At 40.0% G+C, this 21,851-nt stretch overlaps 1 long non-coding RNA gene across 1 annotated transcript in view; it reads left to right on the top strand.

Moving 5' to 3' along the window:
• LOC139440017 (uncharacterized) overlaps positions 1-21,463 on the top strand; it is a 179,233-nt gene extending 157,770 nt beyond the window's left edge. Inside the window, exon 3 of the long non-coding RNA XR_011650134.1 lies at positions 21,259-21,463. This is a non-coding gene — a long non-coding RNA (uncharacterized lncRNA). The remainder of the gene's footprint in view (positions 1-21,258) is intronic.
• Positions 21,464-21,851: the final 388 nt, after the last annotated feature.

The following is a 21,851-nucleotide window of genomic DNA, read 5'->3' as shown; positions in this document are numbered from 1 at the left end:
CAGTGATGTGGTACTTGTCATAGCAGCTTGGGAAAGTAAAACAACTAGATATTTTACATTCTTTGTTTTTGGTACTAGGTCTTGGAAATCTGGTATGTAGCGTATCTCAACTTAGACTAATTTTTCAAATGTCCCACTGTCACATGTAGTTAGTGGCTTCTACTGGACAGCACAAAGGATGACCCAAATTGTCAGAAATTTTAACTTGTGATCTTGTTAAATGTAGTTTTTCTGTCTGATTTCTCTTTTTTATTGTCTCAATTCTGCATTTGTTTAATAGGTGGAAATCTGTTACTCAAGGACTTAACAATGTGCAATAATAATGAAGAGGCCTGCAAAGGCAGATGAGAGCACCCAAGAGTCTTTGGTCAGTCTGTCTGCAGAATGCAAAAGAGACACAGAGTGACTTTTAATAAGTAATTTATAACTTTGATAAATACAATGAGCCCAGAGCCCCTGTCACCAAAGATAAGACACTTCCCAATAATTGCAAATGTTGAATCATTCCAATGTTCCGAGTGAAGACTGGGACTCCTACACTTTATTTTTGCCATTCCACTGGTCTTGGAGGTAGTGGGGGCTGGCAAGCCTGTGGACTCGCCTGCAAATGGAACCAAGCCAATGGGAAGCTATGGAAAGTTGGTTCCAATTAGTCTGAGGTTAGTAAGAGGTTTAGCCTCATTCCTGCCTAGAGGAGGGGTGCCAAAACTTATGTAATGCAAATGAAAAGTAATGAAAACAATTTTCATATATAGGGCTTCCATAGAAGATGCTTTCACATGCATTATCTTCCCCTTTCTTTGACTTGGCAGTCCAGAGGTAGGAAGGACCTGAAACATCTGTCCCCATTGTGGTCATGGACTTGACCTTGGTAACACAGTTACAGTGCCAGAACCTGGACTTGAACAAGAGTCTTCTGACTGTCACTTAGTCCCATCACACCCAGACATTGTGGGTGTTGGGAGTGTGAGAGATGGAAGAAGCAAGATGTCTAATCACTTTTACAGTTATATGACATATTTTTTTATGACTTGTTTTCCTGACAAACTTGTTAGTCAAAGGCCCTTCCATTGCTTTTAACCTGTTATTCGTGGATTTACCTCTGGTAACTTGAAAAATTCTGGGCACCTGCATGTTTCTCCTTTCTGAGCTTACTAAAGGCACCAGATTGTGACTCAGTTTCCCCTCCTCAGGGCCTAGCCACTCCCATCTGATTCCGTAGGTCCCAGTATAATATGTACCCAAGATGGGGAACTTCAGTGGGTCCAGAGCCCATTTTCATTCCTTTAGGCTGTGTGCCAGTACGTAGTGAGGTTAGACTCTTCTAGAATGAAACTTGTAAGCCCAGAAGGATGAGACGGTTCCAGGTTTTCAAAGACAAATATAAAACCATCAGTTGACTTTTAAATATCATATAACTTGCAGGATACTAGTTAAATCAATTCATTGACACCCAGAAGGTTTCAAGCTTTCAGTGTCTTTAAACTTACTGCACATTTGCACATTAGAAACTCTTGAGGGGTCATTAAAAATATATGATGTCCAGACACATCCTATGGAGATTCTGATTCAATTGCTCTGAGGTGGAACTCTGAGCATTGGTGTCTCAGGTGATTTTTTTTTTTTTTACATATATATGATTTATTCTATTTATTTATTTAAAAACCTTTTTAAAAAGAGGTACCAGGGATTGAAACTGGGACCTCATACATGGGAAGCAGGTACTCAACCTCTGAGCTACACCCACTCTACCCCTCAGATGATTTTAACGTGAGACTAACGTTGAGAAAGATTGTGTGTTTTTTTGGTAAAGTAAAATTTTTTTTTAGATTTATTTATTTATTTATTCCCCCCCCCCCCGTTGTCTGTTTTCTGTGTCTATTTGTTGTGTCTTCTTTGTCCACTTCTGTTGTTGTCAGCAGCACGAGAAACTTTTATTTCTCTTTCTTTCTTTCTTTCTTTCTTTCTTTCTTTCTTTCTTTCTTTCTTTCTTTCTTTCTTTCTTTCTTTCCTTTCTTTCCTTTCTTTCCTTTCTTTCCTTTCTTTCCTTTCTTTCCTTTCTTTCTTTCCTTTCTTTCTCTTTATTTTTTTTTTTAATATTACATTAAAAAAAAATGAGGTCCCCATATACCCCCACCCCCCTCACCCTACTCCTCCTCCCATAACAACATTCTCCTCCATCATCATGAGACACTCATTGCATTTGGTGAATACATCTCTGAGCACCACTGCACTTCATGGTCAATGGTCCATGTAGAATCTAAGCCCCCTCTTGATATAGATGTGGAGTGGGCACAACCATTACAAGGTCCATAGGATGGAGGAATAGAGTATGGATTAGAGTGGACTTACTGATATTCTATTCATGAACTAGTGTGATTAGTAATAGAAGAAAATGTGGCATTGGTGTGGAGAAAGTAGCCATGGTGGCTGCTGGGGGTAGGGAAAGGGAGGAAGAGATGAAATGTGGGGGCTTTTTCAGGACTTGGAGTTGTCCTGGGTGGTGCTGCAGGGGCAGTTACTGTGTTTCTTTTCGTTGCATCATCTTATTATGTCAGCTCTCCGTGTGTGCAGCACCATTCCTGGGCAGGCTGCACTTTCTTTCGTGCTGGGCAGCTTTCCTTACGGGGCGCACTCCTTGCGCGTGGGGCTCCCTTATACGGGGACACCCCTGCATGGCACACCCCTGCGTGGCATGGCACTCCTTGCACGCATCAGCACTGCACATGGGCCAGCTCCACATAGGTCAAGGAGGCCCGGGGTTTGAATCGTGGATCTCCCATGTGGTAGACGGATGCCCTAGCCACTGGGCCAAGTCCGCCACCCAGTAAAGTAAAATTTTAATGCTTAACATTCCTGCCAAATCTTAAGGATTCTTGGGAAAATCATACTTCATTCAAAAAGGAAATTTTTCTTCTCTTTAGGAAACCTGAAACAATAACTCTCCCTGTGCACTAGCCCTCTTCCCATCCCCCCACACAAAAAAATCTTAATATTTTCTTTTATGGTTTTCAGTTTCTTCAGAAGGTCAATGTACCTTAACAGGAAAACTACCCATTATCACACATTCACTACTTTAACCTTATCTTCCTCCATTTCAAATCCCAATGTTGGTTTGTGTCGTTGAGTGGGTTTTCCCATTCCTTGTTGCCAGCTTTGGAGGCAAACATCACTACCAACTTTTAAGCAGCAGTTGGGCTGGCAAAACTTGATTCCTTGTCCCTCAAGAATGGCCTTCCTTTTTCAGTTTTCATATATATTTCCCCCACTCACCCCTATTCTTGCCATATTCTATTCCTCATTTCAAATACCAACTTCCTTAGTATGATTTGCCACATAAGGCCTCCCAGGTTATGCTCTGCACATATCCAGGGACAAACCATGCTCACAGACTAGGATGTAAATGGCACTCTCTAGAAATTTGTGTGCACAACCTATACAACCATTGGCCTTTAATATTCCTCCCAGATTAATCCTCATGGATTTATCAAAAGACTGCTTTCCAAAGCCATTGCAACATTTTGCATTCCTACTAGTAGTGTATGAAAGCTCCAGTTCCTCCACATTCTCACCAATACCTGGTAATTTTAGCCCTTTTAATAGGAAGTGGTATCTTGTTGTGATTTTAATTTACATTTCCCTAGTGACTAATGACATGCATCTCTTTGTGTGCTTATCTGCCATCCATGAATCTTTGGTGAAGCGTCTGTTCCAATCTTCTGCCCAAGTTTTGAGATTTTGAGATAAACACGCACATATATAATATATATGCATATACACATGCATTATATACAATATACTTTTGAATGTTGATAATATCTTCTCTCCAACTTGTAAATTCCTTAGAACAGGGAAATTTATCTTAAATATGTAAATCCATGACATCTAGTTCAGACACAAGCACCTGGTGGCTATTTAAGCATTTCATGGTGGTGAGGACCAGTCTATACTGCACAGAGTCAAATATTTTTTAATGTTAAGACCATGGGTTAACCTAATTCTATTCAAAGAGTTCTATATGCACAGCATGTACCATAAAATTGGCAATGGAAATACTTTTAACATTTTAAGAGAATGAAACTTTGGTAGTTTCCCCCAAGGGTTAAGTTAGGGAGCATTTTATTCTAAATTATTAGCAATCTGTTTAGAGTGCCAGTTTAATAGTTCTAGTGGACTGTCTTTGTAGACCATGTTAGGTAATAAATATAAAGTTTTAAAGTCACTAGTGCCTGTTTACCAAATGCACAATGTGTTAGTTGGTTCTATTGACAAAGGGCAGAATCATGGTTTCTCAAAATAAGAAGTTCAGAGTAATTGGCAGCCCAAACTGAGCTTTCTTTCAAAGCTTAATGTCCTTTGGAATAAATATCGTTTGAAAAGTGAATAAGAACAATACATTGAACTGGCTGTAGTAGCTCTGTGGGTATTGGTTGACTCCATCTCATGCAAGTTGATTGTAGGAGCTCCTTGACTGTTATGAGAAAAGGTGATTTGACTGGCTGAGATGATACCACATACAGAATTGTGGCATATGATACTAGTCCTTTTAATTTGAGCTAGTTTTATGTTTAGATGTGGACAATTTCCAGCAGGTCACTTGGCCTTGAATGAATTCTCCAGTTCTTCACTCTCTGGCAGGTTGTGAGCTAAATAAAATCAGAAGTTCCACTCAGTGAACCACCCAAGACGATGCCTCAGTTTTGTTTTGCACCCCCCTGCCCCCCCCCCCCAATGTGTCACAACCAGAGATTTTTCTGGTTGCAATTTTAGGTACATTTCTTTTTTGCCTTACCCTCAAAATCCAATTGTTTCATCCTACCTGAATGACATAGCCTCATAAATGAATTTCTAAACTTTGGCAACTACATGATTGAGTGCTCTACCCATTTATAAAATAGACCTATTCTGTGAATATGCTCTTATTTTTCATGGTAAGATTTTCATATGGGATTCTACATATTTCTCTTTTATTTGGACATTAAATTAAACTGCCAGAATCCTGTAATAACCATAAGTAACTACCACCATCCAAGTGAGAATTCATGGAGTACTGACTATGTCCCAGACATATCTTTGATCTTGGCAATAATTTTGTCAGATGTGTCTTAATTCACTTTACAGATCAGGAAACTAAAAATTACTGGAATCTGAAAAAATTAGTGAAATCACCATCATCATTATCATTAATAAATTTTGAACAAGTTAATGATACGCATAAGAAGATAGTGTAAATATACTCCTATGCTTAAAATATGAAATGGAGACTAAGGATTTTAAGGTCTTCGGAGGTCTCTACAACATTTCGAAGAATCAAGCATTTCAAAACCTATTATTACCCATTTTTCTTGTTGGTAAAGACTTCATACATAAACTCCCAAAGTTTCATTACTTTGCTCTTGTTGTCTTCAAATTGAATGAGAATTATATTTTTGAAAGGACACTGCTATTTTTCAAATTTCACAGGCAAATATTATCTCATTTATTGGTATTGGGAAGTAACTGTTTAGAAGACTTACAGTCACATTCAGATACAAATAAAGAGGGCAACTCCCTAAAACTAAGGATACCTGTTGGGGATTGAATTATGCCCCCACAAAAGGCATGCTCAGATCTCAACCCTGGTCCTGTGAGTGTGAACCCATTTATAAGTAGGAGTTTTGAAGATGTTAACAACATGTTAAAACTACTTCGAATTAATCCAATATGTGCAAATACTTACAAGCAAAGGAAATTGGAGAGGGAAGAGAAAGCTATGGAGAGCAGATAGAGGCTGGAGAAAGGAAAAGATGCCACCATGTGCATTGTCATGTGACAGAAAAGCCAAGGAACCCAATAATTGTTAACCAGTCAGAAAATACCAACCCAGGAGGAAGCAAACCGTCTAGTTTCTGAAACCATGAGCCAATAAATTCTTGTTAAGCCAACCCATTGTATGGTATTAGTTTTGGCAGCTAGGAAGCTACTTCGACCACCTTCCTATGAAGTGTATTGCAGAACATGAGAGCGGACAAAGCTGTTATAATGTAGACATCATTATTTGTGGAAGTTGGCAAGGTTGTATTAATATTAGATAGAAATTGATATTATACAAAATTTATCAATTCCTCTTGCATGTGAAAAAGAAAAATTAATTTTGTGTTACTGGATTATGACAGAAGTTTATAAATAATAAGTGTATAAGCTTTACCCAATTCAAGAAAGGAGTAATATTGGGAAAGCCTTTCTTGACTAAATGATATGTATTAAGCATTCAGGTTGTCATGTTCCCCCCAAATTTCTCTCATATGATGACATTGTATGAGAGCACCTGTGAGAAATGCACTTGGAAATCCTTGTACTCTCATGGAAGTCTATAACATCCTTTTTTTAAAAAAAAGATTTATTTATTTATTTATTTCTCCTCCCCCCCCCACCCCAGTTGTCTGTTCTCTGTGTCTATTTGCTGCATCTTTTTTGTCTGCTTCTGTTGTTGTCAGTGGTACAGGAATCTGTGTTTCTTTTTGTTGTGTCAGCTTGTGTCAGCTCTCTGTGTGTGCGGCACCATTCCTGGGCAGGCTGCACTTTCTTTCGCACTGGGCGGCTCTCCTTACTGGGCGCACTCCTTGTGCTTGGGGCTCCCCTACACGGGGGACACCCCTGCGAGGCAGGGCACTCCTTGTGTGCATCAGCACTGCACATGGGCCAACTCCACACGGGTCAAGGAGGCCCGGGGTTTGAACCACGGACCTCCCATGTGGTAGATGGACACCCAAACCACTGGGCCAAGTCTGCTGCCTATAACATCCCTTACAGTTTTAAATTCTCCATTTATTTGAGTGATCAGTTGACTAAAGGCCAGCTCTCTCATTAGACTGCAAACTTCTTGATGGCATGAACCACATCTGCTTTGTCACCATTGTATATCTACCTAGCTCAGTGCCTGGTATCTAACATCTGCTCAAGAAATATTTATTAAACATGTGTTAAATGAGTGAACAATCCCTTGTTCTCAGGGGATTATAGTCTGTGAAAGAGGCAAGCTAGACACAATACCTTTATGCTTCTTAACTCCACAAGTGGGAAGAAGTCAGTGGCAGTGCTGGTGGGCCATGTGCAACAAGGATCTCTATCTCCTTTCAGTTCTTTCTAGCAAGATTGAAGAAAGAGGGTGTGATATAAAGCAGCTAAAATGTCCACAGTATGATCAAAATGAGGGTAATTACATTCAGTTTCTCAGAAGAAAAGGTAACTTTTCCATATAAATTGAGTCCAATGATCCAAGCCCAGGGTATTCAAAGACTTTTTAGGGGCCATTAGTCTCTTTTGTTATAGCCTCTGGGAGGCCACTTCTCTTCTGCTCTCCTGTCCACCTAAGGTGGAACCAGCCCAAGCTGCTAGGGGCCCCTGTGGTGGTTTGAAGCTGTGTGTACCCCAGAAAAACATGTTCTAGGTTTAATCCATTCCAGGAATGGATTACTGACTCAAGTAGAGTCAGTTGATGAGTCTACTTGCGGTTAAAGTGTGACCCCCCTCAATCAGGATGGGTCTTAATCCTGTTACTGGAGTCCTTTATAAGAGAATGAAATTCAGACAGAGAGAACACCATGGAAGGAAAAAGCTGAAACCAATGAAACCCAGAAGAGAAGGGAGAGACCAGAAGATTCTGCCATGCACCTGGCCATATATGGCAGAAGAGCCAAGGATGCTGTCACACAGTCTTTGGGAAGAAAACGTCATCTTGATGATGCCTTTATTTGGATATTTTCCCGGCCTCAAAACCATGTGTGAATAAATTCCCATTGTTTAACCTGGCCCATTTAATGGTATTTGCTTTGAGTGGCCTAGGAAACTAAAATACCCCCTTTTCACTTCCTTTTAAAGACAGGAAAAGGGTTCTAAGTTAAATATGGAGATCAATGGGGAAGTGGGACCTCCATCCATGGATTTTTTATAACTATCTTAGTTGAATATTGAATATGTTTTCTGTATATTAAGAGACAATTGGTTGGCAAAAGGAAGCCAAATTGAGTAATTCAGCCCAATTAAAGAAGTCGGTATGAAAAGTGACTTTAGCCGTGAGTATGGAAAACTTTGTGATGGAGATTATGATCATCAGTCTCATGATGTGCTTTTGAATTTTAGAAGACATGATTAACTCTTAAAATAATAAACATAAACCATCCATGCTACGTAAAAACTCTTTTTTTTTCTTCTTCAAATAAACATTTGGGTAAAATACATAGGTAGGTAAAGTTCTGGCAGCAGTAAAGTCATCCATAATAACTTGTTACACGATGCCATTTTTATGTTATCCCATTATAAAAGGCCTTTGAAAAGATATGCCAGAGAAAAAGGAGATCCATAAGAGCCAAGAGAGCAGCACATTCCCTCTTTTGACAGTACTCTGCCTCCAGATCCCGGAAGCCTGAATTTGAGGAGAGTGAGCAGGGGCGTGACTGATTCCCCTTGCCAGGGAGCTGCAGGGGGAAGAAAGCAACCTCTAAGGCTTGTGGTTCTGAAGACAGGACTCCAGGGCTCCAACAGCTCCCTCTTGATGCTTTTGTTGTGTAGTTTCTCTCTGTATCCCTTTATCCAGGTTGTCATTTTTACTCTCCCTAGCCCCGATTGATGATTTCAATGATTCCTCCACAATAATCCTTGGCTCCTGGTTCTGATCAGCAGAAGAGATGTTTGTTTCATTTTTCAGATATGCTCTTGATTGGTTCCTGGTTCGCAGCCTCCATATTTTGCTTTTTTTTTTTTCTAAAAGAACAGCGTTTGCCATATGCCATATCAATCCTGTAATTGATCCAAGCCCTTATAGTTGATTATACTGCTGAAAGCAATGCTTGTGTCATTTATTCTCTTAAAGAAAAATGTATGTCTCTTTTGAGGGATAGTTTATACCCCAATGCAGCTAAAACTTTGAGCCCGCAAATGAGTACACCTTCTGAATGAACAGATACTCATTTGTATCTATTTGAAAATTCTGTGGTCAAAATACAATATTCACAAATTCCAATTTCCCAAGGTAGAAGATTCATAGATCTATTCCATGACAATATCACCTCTCTACAGGTGCTTCTTTGTGCTTTTGTTTAAGAATGTGTTCCATTTGGGTATGTTTTCTTAAAAGAAGCCGGCAACATGGAAAAAAGTTTAATAAATGTAACTTGTTGGTACAATCATTGCCTTTTGGTACTGAGAGAAGAATATATGGCCCATAGATGTAAACTGATACAGAATCAGAATTTCAGAAACAGAAGCAATTTTTGAGCATCTGGATTTACATTCTCACTTTTAGTATGAGAAGAAACTGGGATCAAAGACATTGAGTGTTTTGTTGTTTCCCATTCTTTTGGCTAAGAATTGAGAAGAGACTTGCTGGTGTTTATATAGCTATAAACATAAAGCTGAAAATAGAATCAGTTCTCCAGACTTTCAGTCCACCAAGCCATTTCTACCCCTAAACAGGCATGGATTGGTTCATTAGAAATATGTGTTGTTCTGTATAGGAAAAGGGTGAAAGTGGGGATGGGCATAGGCGAGTGTTCAGGACAAGGAGGTAGGTTACAGTATTTCTTTCATTCTTTTCTTATGGATAAATTTGATTTTTGAATCCACTTAAGGGGTCATCTTGACTGTATTTAGCAAGCTGAGTGATTAAAGATCATGTGAAGCTATCTAGGCTTATGCAAAAGTTATCTAGGTTCACGTTTATCCTCAAATTGAAACCCTGATAGTTTTCCTAAAAAGTATACTGAAGTTCAAGAGTTTTTCTGGTTTTTTCTTTCCCTGCATTGATTTAAGAGATAGCAGAGGTGAAGTTACACAAAAAAACTGATTAAAAAGAAACATTTCTATAATAAACTAACCCTTTGACAAATGCAAAAGAAATAGTTTTGGTTGTCCAAAAAACACATGATTCTCTGATGACACTCGCCAATCTTCCAGCTGCAGGTGCGTATGGAACTCTCTCCACTTATCTAAGCACCATTTGAATTTCACATATAGTGGGACTTCAAAAGGAATCGGAATCTTCCACCAGCACTGTCTTCCCCACATTCCCAGAATTCCTTTAAGTCCCCTCTGAAGTCCCCTTGAACTGGACGGTCATCACCTTCTCAGGGCATGACCAGGGTTAGCAGTAACAAGGGGCAAAAAACATCAGGCCTTCGCCTTCATCCAAGTTCAAGTGAACATAAGACCACGTGAACAAAAACAGAAGTTTGCAGATATAGCACCCAGAACCAGATCAGCGAAAGTGGGCCCTTTGGATTGATTTTATGTCTATAAGCATGTGAGTTTTCATAAATATAAAAGAATAAAACCAGGTTTCAGGACATTAAGTAGAAAGATTGGGAGAAAATTTTTACCCAAAAGTAATTATGTTGTTTTAGATCTCATGAGCTATTGCTATATGACAAAGCAGTTGCAGTTTTAAGTAATGGCCAAGTGGGAGCTCTAGGCACTTTCCATGGCAGAGCTGATATTAAGTACTGACCTGTTGCCTTAGCAACACATTAGCCCATCCTTCTTTTGATGGAAAAAGTACATACACAGAATCCTTTAAAAACAACAACAACAACAAACCTTTGGGGTGTATTTGTGTGTGTGTGGGGGGGCAGTGTGGGCCTTGCACATGTTTATGTGTTTAGGGGATAGGCTGACAAGGACAAGGATGGCCTCTACCCACAGGCAGTCTGTGTTGTAGTAAGAATGAAATATTGAATATCTCTATGTTTGAATTTGATAAGGCTCAAATAAATTCATATTATAATGAAGCCTTTAAAAACTGTTTTCATACATTTGAGGAAAAACAAGATATGACTTGATCTTTAAAAATGCCATAACTAAGTATAATTGCCAGAAAAAGCAGAGGATGCCTAGTTAGATTTGAATTTCATATAAACAACAAATAATTTTTTAGTAGAAGTTGGTCTCAATTGTTGCATGGGACACACTTCTACTGAAAAATTATTACTGTTTACCTCAAGTTTTATTTGTTAATCTGGCAAATGTATAATGAGGTAAATATATGGAAGTCATTCCTTCAACATTATTTAACCACTGATTGAGCATAGCTTGACTGTGCTATTTAAAAGGAAGGGAGTTACTTCAACAACAAACACATCAGGGAGTTACGATCTGCTGTTGTGTCAACACCAAAAAGTTCCTGTGCCTGATTTTGCCTTTGTCATATTTTATTTTACTAAACAATCCCAATCCCAAACCTTTGCAGTTACATGCATTCACTTGGAGGGAGGATGCCACAATTTAGCCATTCCCTTATCCTCAGAGACAAAAGCTTTGAGAAATTAGGACCATGTTGGAGTCCTAGATACACACAAGTATGCTTTTCAGCAAAATGCAATGTATTGTTTCAAGCTGATTCCCGCCAACCCCCCCCCCGCCCCCCCGCCCCTTTTCCTTGGGAGAGAAGTACAGTGCCTTAAACTAAAGCACACTTCAGTCTTCTCCTCGTGCTTGTCTGGTGCCAGCAGCCACAACACCCGGCTTTCATCTTGCTTCAAAGTGTGATGGAGGGAGTTTGGGGGATGGGGGTGGGGAAGAAAGGAGGGCAAGCCGAATGCAAAAAGGGAAACAAACCAACAACAAAGAAAAATGGAATGGGTCCGGCAGAAGGAGAACTATCCCATCTTTCTAATATCCTGTCCCTGCGGCTGGGCCACAAGACGTAAAGCCCTTTGCGCAGTTTCCCGCCGTTGTATATTTTTTTGTTACTGCCACTTCCCATGCTGGGAAGATTCTTGTCATCCCTCACATATTTTATCCACAGAAAAGGCTGCCCTGCCCTGTGCTTGGTGATTGAGGCTGTGCCCCTGGTGTGCCACTCTATCAGCCGTTCCCAAGGCTGGCTAGCCTGGGAAAAGCTGCATGGACACGTTCCAAAATCAGCATTACATGCATTATTGTTCTTACTCTCCCTGATTAGAGCGCACACAATGAAAACAACAGCAACAGCCTCATTTTCTAACCCTCCTCCCAGCACAAGGCAGTGCTTAGTCTGTTTTTTCTTTCCTGGGGTCGTCCCAAAAGTTAACTGTTTCAGTGCTGGGGGAGCCCCAGACCTCACCCTGCCAGCTTCTCTGTGAGTCTGGGAGGTCACGGGCCGCACCGGGCGCCGTGGGGACATAGGCTCTGGAAACCTGGGCAAGAGTTAACGCACGAGGGGCGAGAAGTCAAGAGCTGTGGTGGGGGGGCTTCTTGGCCAGCTGTGGCGTGCATTCCAGGACCACTCATTGCAGACCTGAGTTGGGTCTGGCTCCCTAGGTTTCTCGTTTGTGAAGTGGGGGCAGATGTAAAGAGGTGGGGGCCTGTTATTTTAACTCTTAAAGCCACAAGAGTCTGTCTGCCATAAACCTGACTGGGTTTAGTTGTTCAGTCTCAATTGTCCATATGAAACTCTTCTCAACCTTTTTTGGCACTCTTGAATAAAATCTTTGTAAACTTTTGCAAGTTATGTGGGGAAACTGGGGAACTGGGTGAGGAGTGGTAACTTTTACTTTAAAAGCTACAGGGCGAACCCAAGCCCACCTACAAAAAATATTACACTGAAAAAATTGTTAGAAAAAAGAAAAAGACTTCTGACATGCAACACATGACCTTTTTATTTGAATTAATGGCAGATATATGACATTCCAGTATAAGAGAAGAATTTGGATGTTCCCCTGGAATATACTGTTATGTAATTGACCATAATTTAAGAGTATGAGTGGATGAAGGGTGAAGACTATGTGAGTATGTGTCAGTACATTCAAAGCTATTTATCTTTGGCTCCACTTAAAGAATCAAGTTTCTGAGACTGGACCTGACCTGAAGAAATTTGTCCTTCATTTGATCTTTGAAACATTGCTTGTTAGCATTTGGTTATGTGTTTGTACATATGGATGTGTGCTGTGTAATCAAGATTGGCTATACAATTGGCCAGGTCCAGTGCAAAATGCCTTCTAAAATGATTACGAATTTCAAGATGGCGGCAGCAGAGCATGAAAAGGTGTGGGGGGCATTTGAGAGCATGTGGTGCCGAGCCACTACAGCTGGCCTTGTGTGTAATCATCATATTCATGACTGGAGCTCTGGCAATACTTAGGGGAATTCAGTTCAATTAAGCATTACCGAGTGCCTACTATTTGCCAGGCACACTGGGCAGAAGGGATATAGATTTTTTAGGCCATTGGTCTATCTTTGGGAAATTACCGTTTAGACAAAGAGATGAAAATAGTGCATAGGTGACCTCAACAAAATGCAAAACTACCCAGAAGAACGAGCAATCTTGGGGGCTAAGTGGGGAGTGTATTTGGAAGGACGGAGTGATCAGCCTTAAATCCTGCACAAAGCCTGAGTGAGACCGAGATGATACAGATATGGATAATTCTGTTTTTGTTTGTGTTCATCGATTCCCCACCATTCCCCATATTTCCTTTTACAGGTTTGGAATTTACTGATTTAATTTTTAATTTTTTGATTGTTAGTCACAATTTTTACACATACACACTTAATGATACATTTTTTTCTATAAAAAAAGTAAAGATATTTCCTATCTTGTGCATCCTTCTGAACCTGACAAGGATCCTCGTTTTGAAAGAATAGTTTTAGCTGATAAAATTTTTGGTTGAATTTGAAGAGTTGCTGTTTTGAAAATTCAATATGAATTGGGTTTTCTACTTTAATTTTTAAATGTTAGTTGCAAATTTTTAATAAACATAAATAGAAATTAAATACAAAGCTAATACTCTCATTAATCTCCACATCATCTTAGATGTAAGATACCTATTTTTATTTTTTATTTGGAGGATTTATTAACTGAAGGAACAAAGAGACAAATCGACAAAACAGCTTCTTTGGTCTGATCCAAGTTTTTTATGTACCAGTGCATTATTCTAGATTTTTTTATTAGTACATGTTGTACTATAAAAAGTGGAGTTCAAAATTACTACAAGACTGTGTTTGTTTTTTTCCAATATATTAGAATGTGAAGGTATTACCTGATTGAAATATAGAGAGTAAGGAAATATGGACAAATTAATAGACATGAGAACCCTAATTATGTCACTCTTTGAAGTTGATATAAAATATGAGAATAAATTAGTTAATTATCATATGTATTCATGCTAAATATCTTTATTTGGGATTCCTTATAACTTAGAAAATTCATATCCTACACAAATATTAATATTAACAACCAGAGTCACAACTCTAGTTGAGCAGGACTTTAATGTCGTTGTGGAGCCAGCCAGTCATTATTTGCTGTTTCTGGTGTCTGTCCCGAGACCAAACATTACATACAATTTATGGCCTGGCTTGGAGATTGGTCATGAATTTGCCTTCAGCCCAGTCAGAGATGAAAGGTAAATGTTTACCTTTGAGTCACTATCCTTGACTTTGAAGTACTTTTAGGACATGAAACAAATAGAGAATGACCCTAAGCTTTGCAAGCTCTTAGAAATGTAGGGCTTCCCCTGCTGATATGTAAATGTACCAACCCAGTTAGAGACTACTTAAAAAAAAAAAAACTCAAAAAACTGATCCACAAGATTGCTAATTAAAAAACCTACTATCATTGATTGGTTGGTCTATACCAGCAGAGAGGCTTCCTTCCTCTTCCTCATTTTTCTTTTCTATTCTTCCACAGGAAACCAGATGGCTGACTCAGCTATAATTCACAGAATACTGTTATACATTTTTTGATAAATGGCATTTTAGGGTCACTGTATCATCTTCCAGAAGTGGATTCCCCTTTCCCTGTTAAATTGTGCATCAATGATTTGTCTCCCTGCAACTAATTACATGATCTCAGGTACTGCAAGAAATAAAAAAGAATAAAAATGAAATAAACAAAAATCCCAAGTCAACAACAATAAAACTGAATTGCGTTACTAGCCCAAGACATGGTTTTTCCTACCAAGCATAAAAATCTTTTCCTTTTGTAAGTAAAGCTTATTCCTTCAAACTCAGGAGATAGCTAGAGCGTTATTTTATAGGCTATTTTTCCTTCTCTGAAACTCTCTGAATGTAAATGTTTGTTGGAGTGAATTAGACTATTTACATTATTACATTATATCACTAGTATTTCTTTTCCTGGAAATAGAACCTCTTGCTGGTGCTCACACTATTAACTCAACACTTTTTTAATCCAAATTTATGCAGTTGCAGTGCAGAGGCCTGTCCTCATGTATAATCGCTACATACCTTAAAGAATTCAACCTCAGATTAGTGTCAAAGTCACTAGTGGGGCAGAATGCAGGGAAGAGCATTGGAATGGGAACCAGAAGTCTTGTTGTTTGACTTTGGCTCCATCACTTGGTAACTTTTGGACAATCAGTCATTGTCTCGCTGTCCTCACCTCCCAGGACTGATGCTAAGATTAGATGGGCCAATGGGTGAAAGTGCTTTATATAGAGTACTCAAATTATAGTTGCTAACATTTTTTCATTGCCTGGAAACTCTGTGAAAATAAGATTTACTGTTGCACCCAATTGGTTTAGGATGAGTAATGCTTGAAGAGGTTTGTTTGTTTTATTCACCTCCACTTTAGGCATTATCATCGGTTGGGGACCTGGCTGTCAGGCTGGAATTTGTCAATAATTAGCCAACTAAGTTGTAGGTAAAATGAGGGAGTTAGAATAGCCCTCTTAAGATAGTCTCCAATCTTTATATTCTATGATTTAAAGCCTTTGCTAGCAGAAGGCTCTGGGTTCTGGGCTTCTAGATTCTTGACTTATGTTGCGTAAAGAATTTAAGGACACCCCACAGAATAGGCAAAGGAGTAAAGAGTTTATTAAAAACAAGAAAATGAGAGAAGTACACGGTCTCAGGCATGGGCTGCAGGGGTGGCAGAGTGAAATGCCTGCATGAGGCTCTAGGGCAGGGCTTTTTAAAGTCTTTCCTTCTCCCCCTTCATTATGTGTTAGGGAGAGGCTCTAGCTGTTGGCTGTTCTGATTGGTTGCCCCACCTGTCCGTGTTCAGGGGCCAATGGGGAGGCCTGTTGAGGGTATTTGGGGCTTTCCCTTGATCTCAAATGGGATTATTCTCATGGCCAGGGTCTGGCGGGATTCCTCAGGAGGTTTCTGCAGGCCATGCTCTCTGCCGGCTATGTTGTCTGTTGGGCCTCAGCTGTGACCTAAGTCTTCCTTTCCTCATACTAACCTGCCTCAGTTTTAGTATTCTTCCTTTTTAAGACCATGATGGCCTTCTTTATTACACTAATGAGTCATCTGCCAAACCCTAAAGTCCTTCACCAGAAGGGACAGGTGAACTGCTGCAGTTTGTCTGAGCCCATCGAGCGAAATTATCCTTTCTGTAGCCTCATCACGGTGGACGCCTCACACTGGGTCTTCGCGCCCTCTTGCAGGGATGACTGCAGCTGTCTCTCAACTGCCTTGAGCCTCCTCCTCCTCTAACACATCCTCCAGCAGGCACTGCCAGAGTGAGGTTTCAAAAGCTAGACCTGATCATGTCACATCCTGGGTATAAAACCCTCAGTGACTCCCTTTGTGTGCTGTACTGGGTCATCCAGGACTCTATTAGCAGGACCTGCTCACGCAGTCTCACCTGCAATCTGAGCTGCTCACTGTCCCCCCACACCAGTCGTTCCCAACGCCACATCCCCATGCTGCTCCACCCATCTATAAGGTTCTTTCTCCTCTTTTCTGCCTAGAGCATTTCTGTTTATCCTACAAAGTCCAATTCAAGTAGCTCTTTTGGGAAGCCATTCTTGACTACCTTCATCAGAATTAGCCATTTTCTTTACTATGTCACCGTCCAGCCCATGATTATTTCTATTTTTGCACCTATTATTGAATTATAATGTGAGTGTATGCGTCCTATTAGGCAGTATTACTTAAGGGTTGGCATGAGAGCCCATTTCTGGGTTAGGATCTGTACTTTCTTTATTCCCAGGTATCAAGTGTTTAGTAGGTACTCAAAAATACTTTGTTAAATTGAATTAAATAACTGTTTCTCGTCAAGGAACTAAAACCAGCAGTCAGTTCAAATGTTTTTTTTGTTTGTTTGTTTGTTTTTGCGGGTTGCTTTTGAATTAAGGAAACGGTAAGATGTGTTTTGGCACAGCTCTCTGGCATACCTGGGTTAAGTTCTAATGCAAACAGCTGAGTTGCTGAAACTTGCTGTAAAACATCCACTTCACATGGGGCCGTGTGCTGTGGGCCTATGGAAGGCAGCCAGGCCCAGGGCTGGCAGGTACCTGAAAACACTTGGGTTAAGTGTCTATTGCCATGGCAGTTAGGCAGCCCCTGTAATTATTCCCTTCGATGGGCAGCTCACAGGACATTTTCTGACCGGGCTGGCCTCCCAGATAGGCAGCTCTTGTCTGAGCTGCTCCCAGGTTGCCTGGGAGCTGCCATGGAAATCTCCTAAGCCCATGTTGCAGGACTATGAGTGGTAAATTATCAACCACATTATAAATATGAGAAACGATTGGGGGAAGAGAGCCCCATTTGGGGTTATCATCATTTAATGTGTTTGCTGCTTCTGTTCTCCTGAATCAGACCTTTTCTCTTTCTGCCAGAGAACTCTAGGCAGTGAAAGCTCAGGTCCCTATAAAGAGCTAGGCTGGGTCAGGGAAGGAAAAGAAAGGAATAAAGGCATGACCACTCCTGAGGATGATGGAGGAGAAAGCACTGCCTTGGGAAGAATGGCAATGGTGCCAGTGATGGTAGGAGCCAGGGTTGGTATAGAGCTGGGTTGGTATGTTGAATGAGGTTAGTTTCTCCTCATTGAGATCCCCATTTTCTGAACTGCTGATGGAGATATACAGTTATCACCCCTTTCTATTGTCAACATGAGCATCTGTGCCCCTACTCCTATAGTAGTTCCCTCTGACACCACTAACTGGTGATTGATATGTGCACAATCTGTATCTGTGATTGTCGTTTTATTTTAAACAAATCAATTTTATTGATACATATTAATAAAGCATACAATTCATACAAAGTGTACAATCAATGATATTTGGTATAATCACTTAGTTGTGCATTCATGTGATTGTCTTGATTCGACAAATGGAGTAAAGCTCCCTGAGCATAGGGCCCATCTCTCATCCACCTTTGTCGTACCTAGCAGAGTTGCTTACTCCCGATCTTGTGCAGTAAATAACTTTCGAGATCGGAGAACCTGGAGCCTAAATGTTGTGGCCATGGATCCTCATCATCCAGGGAAATGGGTCATTAAAAAGGGGCTGAGTTACAGTATTGATTTTGGAGAAGAAACCCAATTTCGTGGGTAAAAGAGCACCTATGCTGTCTCCATGATTATTTTAAACTATATGCAAAGCCTCAACCATCTCAGGGAAGAAAACATTCCCAAGGGAACCTCATTCAGGAAGATGGGCTATTGACTCTGGAGAACAAACACCAGTTCTGCTGCTATTCATCACCACAGCGGTCCCATACTCTGAGTGCCTCCATGTACTCAACTCTGAAATTATATGCAATACAAACTGCCAACCACCCTTGAAGGGGGGTGCAAAGAAGAAGCTGGGGGAAATTACGGCAAAGGTTCTTATCAAAGGCAAAATGAAAAAAAAAACCAAACAAACCCCAAAACCAAAAACAACAAAAAATAAAATTTACACACGCACTCACATTTGGACATTCAAGGAGATTCTCACTTTAGAATAGAAAGGTAGAGTAATCCAATGGCTTTATCCTATACTGTCCTTGGCAATAGAAGTATAGATATTATACAGTCTACAGAAGCACCGTTAGGAATAACCAAGCTTTGTAAAAATAAAATAAATCAGTGGATAAATGGATTATTAGAGGGATATGTTACCAGAGAGCGTGGGATATATATACTTTATCTTACATGTACCAATTTGATAAGGCACAATTTGTGAAAAAGTTTTATTAGATAGAGAGTTAGGAGAAGCAGCATTCTTGAAAGTCTATTTCTAAAAGTTTTCTGTAAGTAAATGTATGACGAGGAATATCAGCCAAACACAGGGCTCCAATCTCTTCTCAGGTGGGCAGCATGGCTGCCAACATACTCATGGATCCCCGGTGACATTTCTCAGCTAACAAAGCTGATGCGATCCAAAGGCTCATGGTACTGACATGTCATTTCCTTCTTGTTGCAAAATGTCAGTGCCATCTGACTGCCTTTCACACCCAGCAAGCTGTTCTGGCACTCCATCATATTGAGAAGCCAGTCTATCAAAAAGGCCTATGAGTCCATCCCAAGAAATGTCAAAAATATTGTAAATGTAGTGATGGGCCAATCTCAGAAGTGTTGGATGGTTAGTCTGGGAAAAGAGCCAAGATTTTGTGAGCTTATGTAAACACTTTTGGTCTTGAAATATTGGTCTGCACATCTTACAAGAACAGGTTCTTTCCAAAGATTTACAGTAATATTTTGGCTTGGTGTATATAAAAATACCTAAAGTAGTATTTTGGGGGAAATTTTCACTATTTATTCCTTTTTTAGTGTTAGCTTTCTGACCGAAAAAAAAAAAAGCATTATTATTATTTTTTTAAAATAAGAAAACCAAATTGTTCAGAAAAGTCACTTGATCTCTGAAAATTGGGCAAGAAGATATTCACCAGTCTTCATTTTACTAAAACTAATTCAACATTTCCAATAATTTATAATGCATGCCTTATATTCAGGAAGAAAGCAAATATGCATTAGGATTCTCATGATGGATCCTGAAGAGGTGTGGATTTGATTGTAAAGCTAAAACAATACATCGTTAACACATTGTTTATTGCACTTAATTCACATGTATTGTATTTGGACATGTGCATGTAATATTTTCTGTAACATTCAAACACTATGTGTATATATAGAGAGCACATCTAGTCTAACACCCTTATCACTGAGATCCCATTTATCTGTAAATCATGGAAATACGTTTTTAAAAAATCAATTTATTGATACATATGAACAAAGCACACAATCCATCCAATCAATGCTTTTGATATTTGGTATTTGGTATAATAGCATAGTTGTACATTCATCATGTCAATCACTATTAGATGGAAATATGTTTTTTAACAGAAGACTCTACTAGATTTCAGTTTCAAATCTAGTAAAGTCTAGGAGAGGAGAGGTATGGTACAGAATTTCTCAAACTGTGTTCTTTGGGATGTTAATATAGTATTCTATGGTAAATTTTGGACACATTTCTTTACAATTGGACTTTCTAGAGATTTTTAAATGCAAATGTTCAGTCAGTCTTTTCAAATCAGGTATCATCCTGATATATCAGGGGCACATGAATGAAATTTTAGGGGCATAGAGTACAGTGGAAAGTGCATTATAATTGGGGTGAGAAAATTCAGGTTTATATGGTGTCCTGGTTTGTCTTTTTTTAAAAAAAGATTTATTTATTTATTTAATCCCCCCTCCCCTGTTGTCTGTTCTCTGTGTCTATTTGCTGCGTCTTGTTTCTTTGTCCGCTTCTGTTGTCGTCAGCAGCACGGAAAGTGTGGGCGGCGCCATTCCTGGGCAGGCTGCACTTTCTTTTGCGCTGGGCGGCTCTCCTGACGGGTGCACTCCTTGCGCGTGGGGCTCCCCTACGCGGGGGATAGCCCTGCGTGGCAGGGCACTCCTTGCGCGCATCAGGACTGCACATGGGCCAGCTCCACATGGGTCAAGGAGGCCCGGGGTTTGAACCGCGGACCTCCCATGTGGTAGATGGATGCCTTAACCACTGGGCCAAGTCCGTTTCCCTGGTTTGTCTTTTATGGACCCTAGAAAATTATTTTCTTAAGCTAACCCATTTCTGTGTAATGTAGATGGGGACTTTTGATTAGATTCAGTTGAGGGACATTTGATTAAATCAGTTGATTAGAATGCTTTTTGACTGGACTCTGTTGGTGAGGCATGACCCAGGTTGGGTCTCTGTCCTCTTACTGGGTCTTATATAAGCTGAGACACACGGAAAGAAAGAAGAGACACAGAGAAAGGGAGTTCTGGCATTTTGACCTGGCCATGTGAGAGGTTTCCAGGTTATCCTACAGCTACAGAAAGACAGAGAACCCTAAGAGGCTCCAGGAGATGAGACCCAAGGAGAGATGGCTGACTGCTAACAGTTGAGCTCAAGGAGAAAGTAGACAGTGGCCAGCAGACCTGCCATCTCTCTCTTTTTTTTTTTTTTGAGGCACTGGGGCTGGAGATTGAAACTGGGACCTCGTATGTGGGAAACTGGTACTCAACCACCGAGCCACATTGGTTCCCCTGAGTTGTTTTTTTTCATTTGTTTGCTTGTTGTTTTTTTTTTTTTTTTTTTTTAGGAGGCGCTGGAGACTGAACCTGGGACTTCCTCTGTGGGAAGCAAATGCTCAACTTCTTAAGCCACATCTGCTCCTGAGACCTGCCATCTTGCCTTGCCATCTTGCCTTGCCAGACTTCAGGATCTGCTAACTGCCAACCTTTGGTGAGGAAGCATCTTTAATGGTGCCTTGATCTGGACATTTTCACAGCCACAGAACTGTAAGCTTTTACCCTAATAAAATTCCCATTATAAAAGCCAACCCATTTTTGGGTATATTGCATTGGCAACTTTTAGCAAAGGTTGCATTGGCAATCTTTAGCAAAGCACATCCTGATTCCCTCATTTACTTGAAGTGTGACTTTGGTAAAGCTACTGAATTCTAAAACAAGTAGGTTGAAGGGTATGATCTTCAGTGCTCTTATTTTTTTTTTTTTTCTTTAGCATGTTTCTATAAAAGGGCTCTGTCTTTATTTTGCTGTAGGGACTTGCTTTAGTAGGCCTTTGATAAAAATTGATTAAATTGAATATTTCCTTTTAATTTTGGGAAATCATTAATTCAGCCAAATATTTACCAGCAGTGCTACTTGAGCAAATAATTTTTCTATTTGAACC

The sequence above is a fragment of the Dasypus novemcinctus genome, chromosome 11 (assembly GCF_030445035.2).
Source record: "Dasypus novemcinctus isolate mDasNov1 chromosome 11, mDasNov1.1.hap2, whole genome shotgun sequence".
Classification (NCBI taxonomy): Eukaryota; Metazoa; Chordata; class Mammalia; order Cingulata; family Dasypodidae; genus Dasypus; species Dasypus novemcinctus.
This window is presented reverse-complemented; position numbering and strand designations above follow the sequence as displayed.